This window comes from Nipponia nippon, unplaced genomic scaffold, assembly GCF_047370975.1.
Source record: "Nipponia nippon isolate SJK-2023a ecotype South Korea unplaced genomic scaffold, ASM4737097v1 scaffold_3, whole genome shotgun sequence".
In the NCBI taxonomy this organism is placed as follows: Eukaryota; Metazoa; Chordata; class Aves; order Pelecaniformes; family Threskiornithidae; genus Nipponia; species Nipponia nippon.
The window spans coordinates 80035687-80048280 of NW_028262347.1; positions in this window are offsets into that span (position 1 = coordinate 80035687).

The following is a 12594-nucleotide window of genomic DNA, read 5'->3' on the forward strand; positions in this document are numbered from 1 at the left end:
TTTAACCGGATGTGTAAAATATGCAATGCTATCAAAGATCAAGTATTTTTCTAATAAACCTTAAACTTTCAACTCATGCGTAGCAAACTCTGTCTCTGTTTGGACACGTATGTGTGAAACAAAAGACGGAGAAGGTGGAAGCGAGTTACCTTTGTCTCCCTTCTTCAAAGGAGTTGGGAAATACTTGATATATCTCTAGACTGTAAATCTAAGATTCCCTTAGTTTTAAGAACATCCATCCACTCTTTCTGATCACATCAGATGTCGCCAAAGGGGGATGATTTGTGGGGAAGAGGCAAGAACTTTCTCAAAAGTTCAAAATGTTGTTCTTCTTCTGTCCCTTTCTCCAACACCTTTTTCCTATGGAAAAAAAAATTGTGACGCATTGTACCCTCCCACACATCGGAGGCTGCTGCTTTATTATAAATTTGACTGGTTTCTAAAGCAGGCTTGTTAGCTAGATCTTGGCTCTGAAGAACTGTGTCTGATCCCATTTTAATTACACTAAGACTAGACTCGGTCTGCTAGCGTACACCAGTTTGCCATTACTGGGGCGCTAGTTTATGGAAGTCACTTTTTTAATTTTCTCTGCTTGAATAACAGTCTGCTATTTAGCGAGGTGCGAATTCTGTGTTTGTGAGTGTGGTTTTCCAGCTGAAGGTTTAGCAGCCCTAAAACCACACTTGTCCCTCATTCCCAGTTTGCTACCTCAGGGCCAGTTTCATGCCAAGAGCGGAGCCGACAGCAAAATAGACCGTCTTGAATGGGAATGCGAAAACTAGGCATCTAAGAAAAGATATTCAGCTGTTTTTTATTTTTCCCTGGGTTGTTAAGAGGGATTTTTTTCAGTAGCAGTAGGGGCCAGCATAGGAAATCAGCCAAGTGAGCTGTTTCTTATTTAGTCATTCTTACATTTGTCATCCGCATCAGTTAGATTTTTAAGAGCAATCTGCTCCTTTTATGGCAGGGATCTGTGGTAACCTCCTTGCTGGAACGATGGCTTTGGTTTATTCTAAGAGCAGTCAGCAAGGCTGAGCACCGAGCTGTTGCCACTGCTGCTGCCTGGCATGAATTAACAAAGCTCTACTACTGGCTCAACCAGTCTTCGTCTTGCTGTCTTTTTTTAATCTGTGATGACTAAACTGGCACCAGACAAAGGCGTGCGTTTTGGGCGTGTATGGAAGCAGAAGGGATGTTGTGAGGGAGGATGGCTGGCCATGCCTTCATTTTACGTTAATCTCTCACATGACGTCTTTGTCTGTGTTTAGCTGTAGGACCCTCTGGTGCCCATTTGGGGTGTTACTGTAAAAGATAAAGAGGTTTACTGTTAAAACAAGAAGTGTCGCTTGGGATTTTTCTTATTGTATATCTACCCAGGTCAGCATCATGCTATTTGTTATATCAGCGAGTTTCATTTTAAAATGAGCTGATTTCTCTGTGTGTTAAGGTTGCAACAACAGAGTTTAGCCCTGTGCAGGTGATGCTGGGATCTCTTTTTAAAGGACGCTAGAAGTGTCCTGCAGCTGCCTTCTGCGCTGCGTTAAAGGGAGCCAGTCCACTGGGGCAGCCTGTGTTAGCGCCCGGGAGCTGCCGTCCCAGTCTAATGTCACCCTCCGAGAGCCGGGGCTCCAACAGCGAGTGGGACCTGCCCCAGCTGCCCCTCCCTGGGGCGGCTAAAGGCATCAGGTAAGAAGGTCCCGCCGTCCACGTGCACATGCGTTGCACAAGGGAGCTCTGCCCTGGCTCGTGGCCTCAGTCTCCCTTACTCCAGTGAGTAAGCAGAAGGCAGAAACAGTAGAAAACAGTCTGGAGCCTTCACCTCAAACCAAACATTTTGCTTGTCTGTTACTTACCTTTGCTTCAGCTCTCGGAGGGCTACATTTCTTTCAGCTCTCGGGAAACGCTGGCAAATCCGGTGTTTCTCCAAAATAGGCTGATGAGGCATATGGAGGCATCCTTGGGTCTTCTCATGGCATCGCATGGTCTCCCTCTTTTTAAGCTGCTTCTCCTTTCTCTCCTTCCCACAGGTGAGTAGTGTGTTGCTACTACTGATACACACATTTGAGTAGACAGAAAAGCAGCAGTGGACAGAAAGCGAATTGCAGCAAAGCACCGAGGAGAACAGCTCAATAGACACCATTGTCTGAAAAGTGGATTTACAGCCTATGACTTGTCTGCTGTAGAGGCTCATAATCTGGAACAAGTTCAGGGTTAAAAGTTCACAGCTGGGGCGTTGTAGTGTGAGTGCAGGGTGAGAACCAAGCAGAACACATTAAAGCTGATTGCCTTGCTTGTTTGTTACCTGCAGCTGTGATGCTCTTGCCAGGGATGGTGTAGACCCCAGAAGCGAGACAGAAATTCTAGCTCTGTTGCATGATACCTAGCGCAGCAGATTGTGGGGTGGGGTTAGGAGATGCTCCGGGATTGGATCTGCTGTGATCCATCCTAGTCAACCCAGAGAAGGTTTCTTCTGTGTCCCATGGCTTGCTCCACTGCGTATCTGCTGCAGCCAAAGCAGAAAGCTTTTCGCTGTGCAGATGCAGAGACGATGCATTTTCCTGCCTGGGGTGGTAGAAATGATGGGTTGCAAAAAGATTTCTCGCTGGGGTCAGCATCTTTGCTATCTCTGTGATAACTTTCATGATAGTCTTCCCCTCGTCTTTCTACCCCAGGGTCACTTTTGGCAGATCTGTGCCAAACATGGCTCTTATCTCTTCTCTAAGGGGAAGCTCAGATGCTTCCCAGCCGAAGCTAGCATACTGAAAGGGGAACCAAGTTCATCACTGGATGCTGGAGGGAGATGGGATTTCAGTTTTTAGAAGTTAAACAACCACAGTGGAACCTGCTGTCTGCCACTGCAGTGGTTCTGCTTTAAATATTCATTAAACGCAGTACTGCAATGGAAAATTGGGGTTATGCTTATGTTACCTTCCCTAGAGATCTGAACCTGGATTTTCTTGCATGCCAGCTAGCTGTTCTAACCCCTGTCAGTGTGGATAATACAACCACTTGGATAATACCACCAGTATTATCCTCCCTGTTCCCCCGCAACCTGAAATGGTATATCCAGGGAAGCATCTGCTGGATTGGTCCTGTTTGCTAAACAGGCGAGAGGACAGCCTGTACCAAGAAGCTCATCACTGCTCAGACTGAGGGCTCTGCTCATGTCTGGTGGCAGAAATGCAGGCAAGTATGGGACTATTTTTGTTAAGCAAGGCCTGGAGGAAGTCTTTGGTGATGCCAGCGGTGCCTAAATATTCAGTGTAGGTGCCTGTAGTGAAATTAAAATCTTTTGGTGGGTCAAGGCTCTAGGACGAGCCAGAAGCGGGGGTAGGAACTGTACCGGGATACAGGAAACCTACCCACATGCTCTGTATTTAAAGTAGCTGTGTGTGCCTGGCTTCAGCTGGCTTGGGTGATTTTTTTTTTAATTGAACTTGTGTGTCTTTACATCTTGGGAAAGATGGCTTCCTGTGAGCACCTGCGTTTTACAAAGATTTTCTGTGGAGCGGGGGATATGGGAGTTTCTTCAGGCATTATCATCATGTTAAGCATCAGAGAAAAGGGGAAGGTGACCTTGTGACTGACCTTCTCTGGCAAAGCTATGGAAGGCTGCTAATAGCAGCCGAGTCTTGTGCTTTGCCTTGCCAACCCCAGCATCAAAAAGCCCTGAGTGAGCACCTCAACCTCTCCCAGAAAAACCCTGAAAGATTAACCCCCTTCAGGTGGTGTTCTGGTGTTTTTTCAAAATTGTTGTGGAGGCTGGGTGTCATATTTGCCTTCTGTATTTTATCCTTTCAGGTAAACGCAGACCACTTGGTTACTTTCTCTCTGGAAGCGGGAGAGCGAAGGCTTTTAATGGAAAGGTGAGCTCTCTGATCCCACCCTCTCCAGGAGCTGGAGACTACGCAAAATGCTTCTCTGTAGAAATAAACGCAACAAAAACACTCTGCGCAAACTGGCTGTACAGATGATTTCTGTGTGGTTTTTCCGAAGCCAGTGCTCGCACAAGGAAAGCTGAGCTTTTTCCACAGGAGTGGAGAGCATTCACCACCATCCCCACGTAGCCTGTCCCACTTCTTTAATCTGTTGTGCAGAGAGCACCCCATCAGCCGCTTGCTGCCCTCTGGTTTGCATCCATCCGTGTAAAGGCAGCCATCTGTATCCCAGTTTGGGGTACTCGGGCGAGCGGGACGTAATTTGTTCCACTTTCACTGCGGCCCGCCCAGGGTAGCTATTGCTGTACCCTCCCAGCTCACAGAGAAGCCTTTGGAGGTTGCTGACCAAGAGAGGGGTCTTGTGCAGGTTCAAGTGATGGGGACCTAAGCGCCCACAGTGAAGTCCTAGATTTAGCCATAGGAGGTGACAAGTTAAAAAAACCCCAAACCTTAAAAGTTTAAACACCTGACTCCAAGCCTGAAACCCAGGTTGGATATCTAATAGACCTCAGAATATCTACTAGATCCTGGGTCCTCCCTGAAAATGGCTTTCTGCCCATCTGGAGGGCAGAGCGCGCAAGCCAGAGGAGGCCACGCAGGAGGTGGTGCAGCTACAAAATGCATGGGCCCACGGAAACATTCGCCCGGCCCAAATCTACTCCTGTTTTCAGCATCTGTGCCCAGTGGTACCACCCCATGCACCTGCTCCCTCTTCCCTCGCCGCGTCCCCGCAGGTGAAGAGCGGAGGGGGCGGCGGGCCAGCCCTCCCGACGCAAGGAGGAACCTCCCGCTGTTGTTTAGGTGAAACTCGCCCTTAAAACAATAACAAACCAACAAGCGACGTTGGCGAGCCGGGAACTTGCATGTGCTCTGCCGAGCCGTAGCGTGAAGCGACGTGTAAAAGTATTAGCGAGGAATAGGGCAGAGTTCAGCGCTGAGGTCAGCCCTCTGCTTTTAATTAAGGCAAGTAGGAGTCAGGAAAGACAATATCCCATTATTGAGTGGGTAGTGCTTGTCATGTTAGATGCAGTGTCTGCATTCAATTAAAGGAAGCAAATTAGCCTTTAGTGCCAGAAGAAAAACCAAAATGAGAGCCAGTTTGATGGACCAAAATTAAATGTGAGACAGGAAGGATTTATCATCCCCACAAAAACGTTTGGAATACACACTGGAAAAAAACTTCAAGAAATCCATGGAAATGCTTTGAAGGGGAGTGACTCACAATCACTTTGAAGGCTAAGTTTTCTTTTTACTTTCTGCTTTTGAAAAAGGTTTTAAGATTCATAAACTGTATTTTGCTCTAAGTGGGGGGGCCTGGGATAACTTTCTTCTCCCTGCTCCCTCAAATGCTACTGAGCAAACTGCTTATCCTCTTCGCTTACCACTGGGCCCCTGAAGGGCGATGCTCAGCATCCCATCCTGGGCACCGTTTTGTAACCCCAGCAGCGTGAAAAGCAAGCGGGCGGTTATGGGTTGACACTGCCTTCTCTTCTGCTGCTTGGACAGACCCTGGGACAAAGCCTAGGAAAATACGCAGATACATCCGCGTGGATACGTACATCAGGGTCTCTCATACAGGGAAGAGGATCGGCGAAACCTGCAAAACACTGTAATTACCAGCATTAAATGGCCTGCTTGCCCCACCACTACTAATGTTTTTCAAAAGAAAGGGTTGGAAAGTATCATATTATTTTACCTACAGATAGCGACTCAAGCAAAGCAAGCTGAAAACCACTATGGGAACAAATTTGCAGCTAATACTATGCATGTGAGTTTGCAGTTCATTCATGAGGAGTTGGTACAGACATTATCAAGAATCTCAGCTCAAAAGTAAGTCGGCTAATTACCTTCTGGCTCGGGGTCCATCTTTCTAGCAGCGCAAGGATGGGTGGATTGGCTCTCTCACAGCTATTGCAATGTTGAGTATTTTGCTGTAGTTGTTCCCAAGAAGGATGGGCTGTCAGCTTCTTTGTGCACATACCAAAATAGAAACATACAAAACCCCAAAAATCCAGTGTTTGTGGCTTGTCCTGGAAAAACGGCAATGAAAACAAGTGGAGACAGCTGTAATTACAAATAGGGTATTGAGCTCTGCTAGGTATATAAAAATATATACTATACATATATAAAATATATTAAAACCCCACAAAGATGTAACAGATACATCAGATCTGAACCTATTCTGTCTGGAAGGAACTGATGTAGAAATCATTAAATATAAAACTAACATTCACAGTTACAAAGCAGCAGTAACAGATAGAGGGAGAGGAGTAGATTCTTACCCTTGGTGCTGCATGTGAAATTCAATTAGTTCTGAAAACTTTAAGACTTACAAGTAGCAAAGCACCTTTGGGCAGAAGGGAGGGATCTTCATATTTCATACAATCCTTGCTTGCAGTGCTTTTTTTATTCCCCCCTCAACTCTTCCATGTCACAAAATAACACAGGAATAGAAGTGGCCAGGGATAATTTCAAATATGAAGTGGTCTCGTGCAGCTATGCAATAAAGAAGAGCATCTTGCCAAAAACAAAACAAAAACCCAACCCAAACCCTTCTCTCTGAAACAATCTTTTTCATGACTTACAGTTGGCTCCCAGCGGCGTGCCAGAGCCAGGAGGCCAAATCCACCCAGTACCTGCTTACAGCAACAGCAGCTAATCGTGCACAACAGCAAGACAAATGCCAGGTAAATTGGAAACAAATGTTGGAGAAATCCTGCAGTAAATGATGAATCCAAATCACCAAGACCTCTTAGCTCTACAAGTGGTTTGCCCATTGTCTTGTACAGTAATGGAAAGATACAGATTTTATTAGCAACATAAAATTAACTCAAGGAAACATACAGTTGGGACATGAGGATTATGTCTCTTGTCTGTCTTTTTGGTCCTCTCATTTTGGAGCCATCTAAAGCTGAAGGATGATTCAAACATCAAACGAGAAGAGAAAAAAATACTCATGTGCTAGAAGGAGCCAAGTATCCTAAAGCAGCAGAAAACCCAGCTCTCCCTTTCCCACCCATTCCCATGGCCTCTGCGCTGACCGACAGACCTATGCTTTCTACAAAGACCTGGAAAAAAACAAGAGCAACTCTTCCTTACCTGATGCTAGTCACCAGATAACTTTCCTTCAGATTCTGGCTTTACGACAAGCCCACAATTCTGTCTAACTTTCGACTTCAGAGAATTGTTGTGTCTTTTAAGGAGCAAGAGGGATGCCAATGGAGGTGACAATTGGTATCTCTTCCCCTCATTCTTCAAAATCCGAAGGAACACATCTTTTCTACTCAATTACTCAAGATTAATTGACATCAGCTCTTTTTCCCAGCTGTTCAGGAAACCCCGGGATGCGGGGATGTGGGAGTGCCTGCAGAGAAGCGGTGCTGGACTTCCCGCTCCATCGGGAAACCGCCGAGCAGCCCCTCGCACGAGCGCTCCTCTTCCCACACGCCTCGCCGCCGCCCCGGCTCCTCTCCCTGGGAGGCAGCGCTTGCTACCCTTCCCCGTCACCGCTGCCTCGACCTCTGCACCCGTCTCCCCCCGGCCGCCTCCTTCCCGCCCTCCTCCTCGCCCGTGCAAACGCCAGAGCCCGCCTGCCCCGAGGGGGGACAAGTGGACCTCGGTCCTCACCCACCACGTGAGGTTGAGCAGGCTGCCCAGGAGCCCCCCAGCACCAGCCGCCGTCAGCCCCCGCGCACAGCCCGGCTCTGGATGCTGGGCGAAAGCCAAGGGGGGACGAGGCAGGGGGCCGGGGGTTTTGGCGAGATGGATGCAACGCCGAGACAGTGTGGAGAGGACGTGTGGGCATCGCACTGGAAGGAGGGGAGAGAAAAGTACATTCTTTAAAAAAAATAAGCCTTCCTTATTAGTGCTGCCGGTGGAACAACTTTTTATTAGAAGCATCTGAAAGTGGTTATCTTCCATAAAGTAATTCATCCCTAACAGCTGTGCTTCAGAACAACAGCCCACGTTAAGCCATCCGTGCAGCAATGCTGCAGCCACAGGATTTCTCAAAATGTTCGCAGGATGGAAAGAAGAAAGTGGTGTCGAGGGAGGAATCACTCTGTCTCCAGCAGAGCATGCCTGAAAAACGTAAAGTTAGGAAAAATACACCAATGGATGTTTTTTTTTTTTACAGCATCTATTGCCTCATGAGCCGTTTTAATAAAAAAATCATCTACAAACTCTCCTTCTGTCCACAGTAGGGGTCATTTTCTGATCTTTTCTTCCTTGGCTTTTCAGCGCAGGGCATGTTTGCCTAAAACCTGGATCTTTATCTGCAGGATTCACCTGCTGCTCGCTTCCCACCTGGAGTCAAATCAGTGCGTCAGCAACACCATGCTCATTTCCACAGCAGCCCAATGCGATTTCACAGCAAGGACAATGACGGCCTCCGTTAAGGAATGAGCCACGAAAGCACGTTAAATGCCCTTGGAGGCCATGTCTGGTTTTCATTAGGCACTCCACGTGACGAGAGCCAGGGGAGCCGCACGACAGCAAAGAGGCCGTACACAGGCGCAGCTCACAGGAGATTTTTATAATGCTTTCCGCGGGCATCAGCACATGAACAGGAGGGCGAAGGGCTTACGGCACGCCGGGGCGTCTCAGCCGATTCCTGATGCATCGCCCTTGTCACGATCTCCTCCTCCAGCTTGCCTGCTGCCCTCCAGCCAGCCCCAAACCCTGTCAAATGACAACTCGTGCCAGCACGACAGGGCCTTGCTGCCGAAAAACGCATGAGAGGGCAGCGCATGAGAGGGATTACCCCCACCAGGCGGTGACCAGGAGGGATCACCCCCACCAGGCAGCCCTTATGGTCTCACGAAGCAGCCCAGAGCCGCCACATTTTCTGCCCCGTCAAGCCGTGATGCTGATTTCTGTATTGCTGCTCTGCTCTTCAGGACAAAAGTGGCGCAGCTGGCTTTTATGAGCCAAACCGAGTTAGGCCTGGGCAGAAAACAGCTTATCTCACCAGGTCATCGTCACCAGCTCCCTCGGCGCTGCCTTTCCCCACTCCCCCACCTGCTGGTACCTTTGCCAGGCGAGGGAGGGGAAGCAGCAGCACGGGGCTTTCTCCGGCTTCGCTTCAGAAGAGCCTCTCTGTTTCAAGGCTGTTTTCTCCTCCCACTTTAAAGACCAAAGGGATGCAGGGAGAAACTGAACACGTCTCCAAGGTCACAAAATCAGCAAACGGCTCACACTGGCCACAGTCTCTGCAAGGCCTTATCCAGTGCTCGACCTGGTCACCCCTGGCATCTTCCTCTGCCACCCTCCGCCACACAGCCAGTGACCCTCCTTTTCCCTCTTTATTCCCATCATTTTTTTTCCCAGCGCCCAGGGTATGAGGACTTCATTCTGCCGTCTCAGGCTCTACGTTCAGACCAATGCCCAGCCTCGGCTCTCACCAGTGTCCTCGTCCCAGTCTCACGGCTGCCACGTCACCCAGAAAAAAACGATTGCATACTAGGAAAACACATCCTCATCTGGAGCAATTTATTGATGTGACCCTTACCCGGCCTCACCTCATCTGTACCTTGCTGTTTGTTATGCCTTATATCCCTGCCCATGGCAGGGTGGGTTGGACTAGATGATCTTTAAGGTCCCTTCTGACCCAAACATTGTGCGATTCTGGTTTTCTACAAGTGACATTAGGCAGAAAGCAGCTGTGTAAAACACTTAGCACCCACCTAGCACAAAGTGCAGGTGGATTTCACACGTTATGATAGAGCTAGAGGACTGAAGTTATTTAAGAAGGTTTCTCAACTGGTTTCTTTTTTGTTTGTTTGAAAAGGGAATGAGCCTGGGAAAAAGCTGGGAGGCGATCGGCTATGGGTGTGAATCAAGGGAATGCTCTTGGCTACTTCAGCATATTGCTTCTCCCTGCCCCTCCCAACCCTGTACTGAGACGTGGGGACAGAAAGGAGGGTATTTATGTGCCCTGTTCTCCCACATTCATTCTCTCCTCCCTGCTAGAGTACTGGGAGCGTAGGTGGGATGGTAGGAGAGGCCTCTCTTAAATTGTCTCTTCTGCTCCCTCCTTAACTGACCTTGTCTGGCCCCCCAGGAGTCAGGCCCCTTAATGATTATTTCCTTCCTAGCACAGTCGGGGTTCAGGAAACACAGGACTCCCTGCTTTTCTGCCACACTCCTCTGGCTCTTCTCCCTGAACTGCCCAACCTGTTCCTTTTCTCCACCCTTGCCAGGTTATTCCCCCTGCTGTCCCTGCCATGCCAACCAGGCACGTTTTCTTACAGAAATGCTGAGGAGCAATCGCTGTGTTCCCGGGCGACTTCAGGGAGCCGCCTATAACATTATCCTTTCTTATTGCCACATGCTTCCAGGTCCCTTCCTACCATACGCCCTGCATCCGTTCTTCATCTTTTTTTATGCTCTACTTCCCTCATTCGCCTCCATGCGCATCCTTGGAGAGGAAGGAGGAGCCTGGAGCACAAACACTACATCCTCATCGCACCTCTCCTCTCTCCCCACAGTCCTTCCAGCTGCATCAGTCCTCTCTGTCCATCTCTGACGTGCAACGTGTTGCTACTACGATTTCCCTGCACGGGGAACTGGCGCAGGAAAGTGGGAGCAGCTCCTACAGCACCTGAGCTGCAGGTGAAGGCTTCTGGGCTTCCCTGCTGGGACAGCTGGGATGCTTCACCACAGGCTCCAGGCACCACAGTGGCCATCAGAGCTGCCTGTAGCCCTTCATTCAGCAAACCACCAGCAGGGATCCTCAGCTGTTTGAAACACATTGCTCAGGGCGACGCAGGGGGAGCCTGGTGGTGGGTCATTTAGTCATTCCTCCCCAGCCAAGTGCTCCGCGGGTTAAGGTGGTTATTGGTTTCTTGGCAAGGAGACAGGGCTAAGAATTTTGGCAACTCTGACAAGTAGAAAAACCCGTACCACGTGAAATCCTTCCCTCTTCTCAGACCCAAATGGTATTCTTTACACGTCCTCAGAGAAGCAAGCTTCGTAGTTTCTGCAGAGCATTCCCCTAAAACTCATGACAAAGGTATCTTGCTGTGAAAACAAAGCTGCGGTAAGATCGCTGCTGTGCCACACCAAGCCAGGTAACCCAAGCATCAGGCCTTTCCTACTAAGCAGCTTCTTTATGTAACAGAGAGTGCAAGCAGGGGAGGGCTGGCAGCTCCCAATCTTTCCTATAAACAGGGAGTTTGCATTTAGCTGCCATCATAGATCTTGTGGTGAACAAGGGCAGGGTAAAGCTTATTTACCCAGACACGCGGTTTCTACGGGAGAAACGAGTTTTTTGTTATTGTTTTACTTTTTTAAAAGTCACTAAGCCCAGCAACATACATCTTACGTTCTCAACCTGATGCACCAGGAAAAGGGATGCGGGAATAGCTGCCGCACACAGCAGGTTTGATACAAGGCAAAACTTCCCCTTGTCAGGTGCCTGCTTTTCAGTAGGCAGCCCTACCAAGCGTGCCTTGACTCCCATGCAGACTTTCCTCAGCTAGGTACAAAATCTCCTCCGTGAAAACAGGTTAAACACGTTCAGCAGTTCCCCTCCAGGAACAAGCCTGTGATTTTGCATTCTCACCTTCTTAGGGAAGCGCTGCCAATACTGGCAGATCCAAAAAAAAAAAACCCAAACCCAAACCAAACTCATCTTTTATGCTCTTAACGAAGCGTTCTTCCCCCTACCAAAACAAAGATGCCGTGTGTTATCCCTCCTCTAGTACAAAACCAATGGCAGGATTCCAGCGCTTGCAGTCACCTCTGCTTGTGTGCACATGTGCAAGGGAAGACAGAGAATCAGGCAAAGGAAATCAAGTCTTTTCAGACTTGCAAGTAGTCTTTTCTCAGACAGGCAGGGAATATTTTTTTAAATGACAGAAAATACTCCAGTGTCCCTTTCTATGCCTGCTGTCCCTTGGTGCCTGGTTAAACACAATTTCAGCAGCTGGGCCATCACTGGAGGCCTTGATTACTGTCACAGATAGGACACGCGGTGGAGCTGCAGCTGAAACACAACTTAGTTCCGTTTCCTGAGCTACGCTCTCCATCCAAGAATGTTATTTTCTCAAGATTTAACTCAAACGGCTCATTGATAGGGCTGATCCTGCTCTTTGTGGTGTCTGTCCATACCGCCTCTCTGGTATGCACAACTGCATTTGAGATGCACCCTGATGCTTAACAGCTGTATCTGGAAAAGACCAAGATTCAGGGAATCCAAAAAAACATGAATGCTATACACAAACTTCTACCACGTAACAACTGCACAGACTATAGAAAGGTAGCCACCATTGTTTAAAAAAGAAAAAAAAAAAAAAAGAAAAAGAAAGGACAAAAAAAAGAGCTGGTGAGCCTTCTGTAGCCCAGCACCAATTCACAGCCGGTAGTTTTAGAGAGAAACACAGCAGCACCCAGCAGCTCCAGCCTAATGGCTCACTTTCCAAGGTAGAATAAATAGAGCACCCTGAAATAAAATAAGCATGGCACACCAGCTGAGAATGAGTAGCATTTATTTTTACAACATTTTGTGAGACTGATAACTGTAGGCCCTGTTTTACTGATATGGGCAGTGATATGTGGCTTGTCCCTGCCTCCATATAGAAAAACTGGAGCTATAAAAGAATCTTAGTATAGCCAGAGCCATGCTAATGCAAAGCCATATTTTTTTCCACAACGC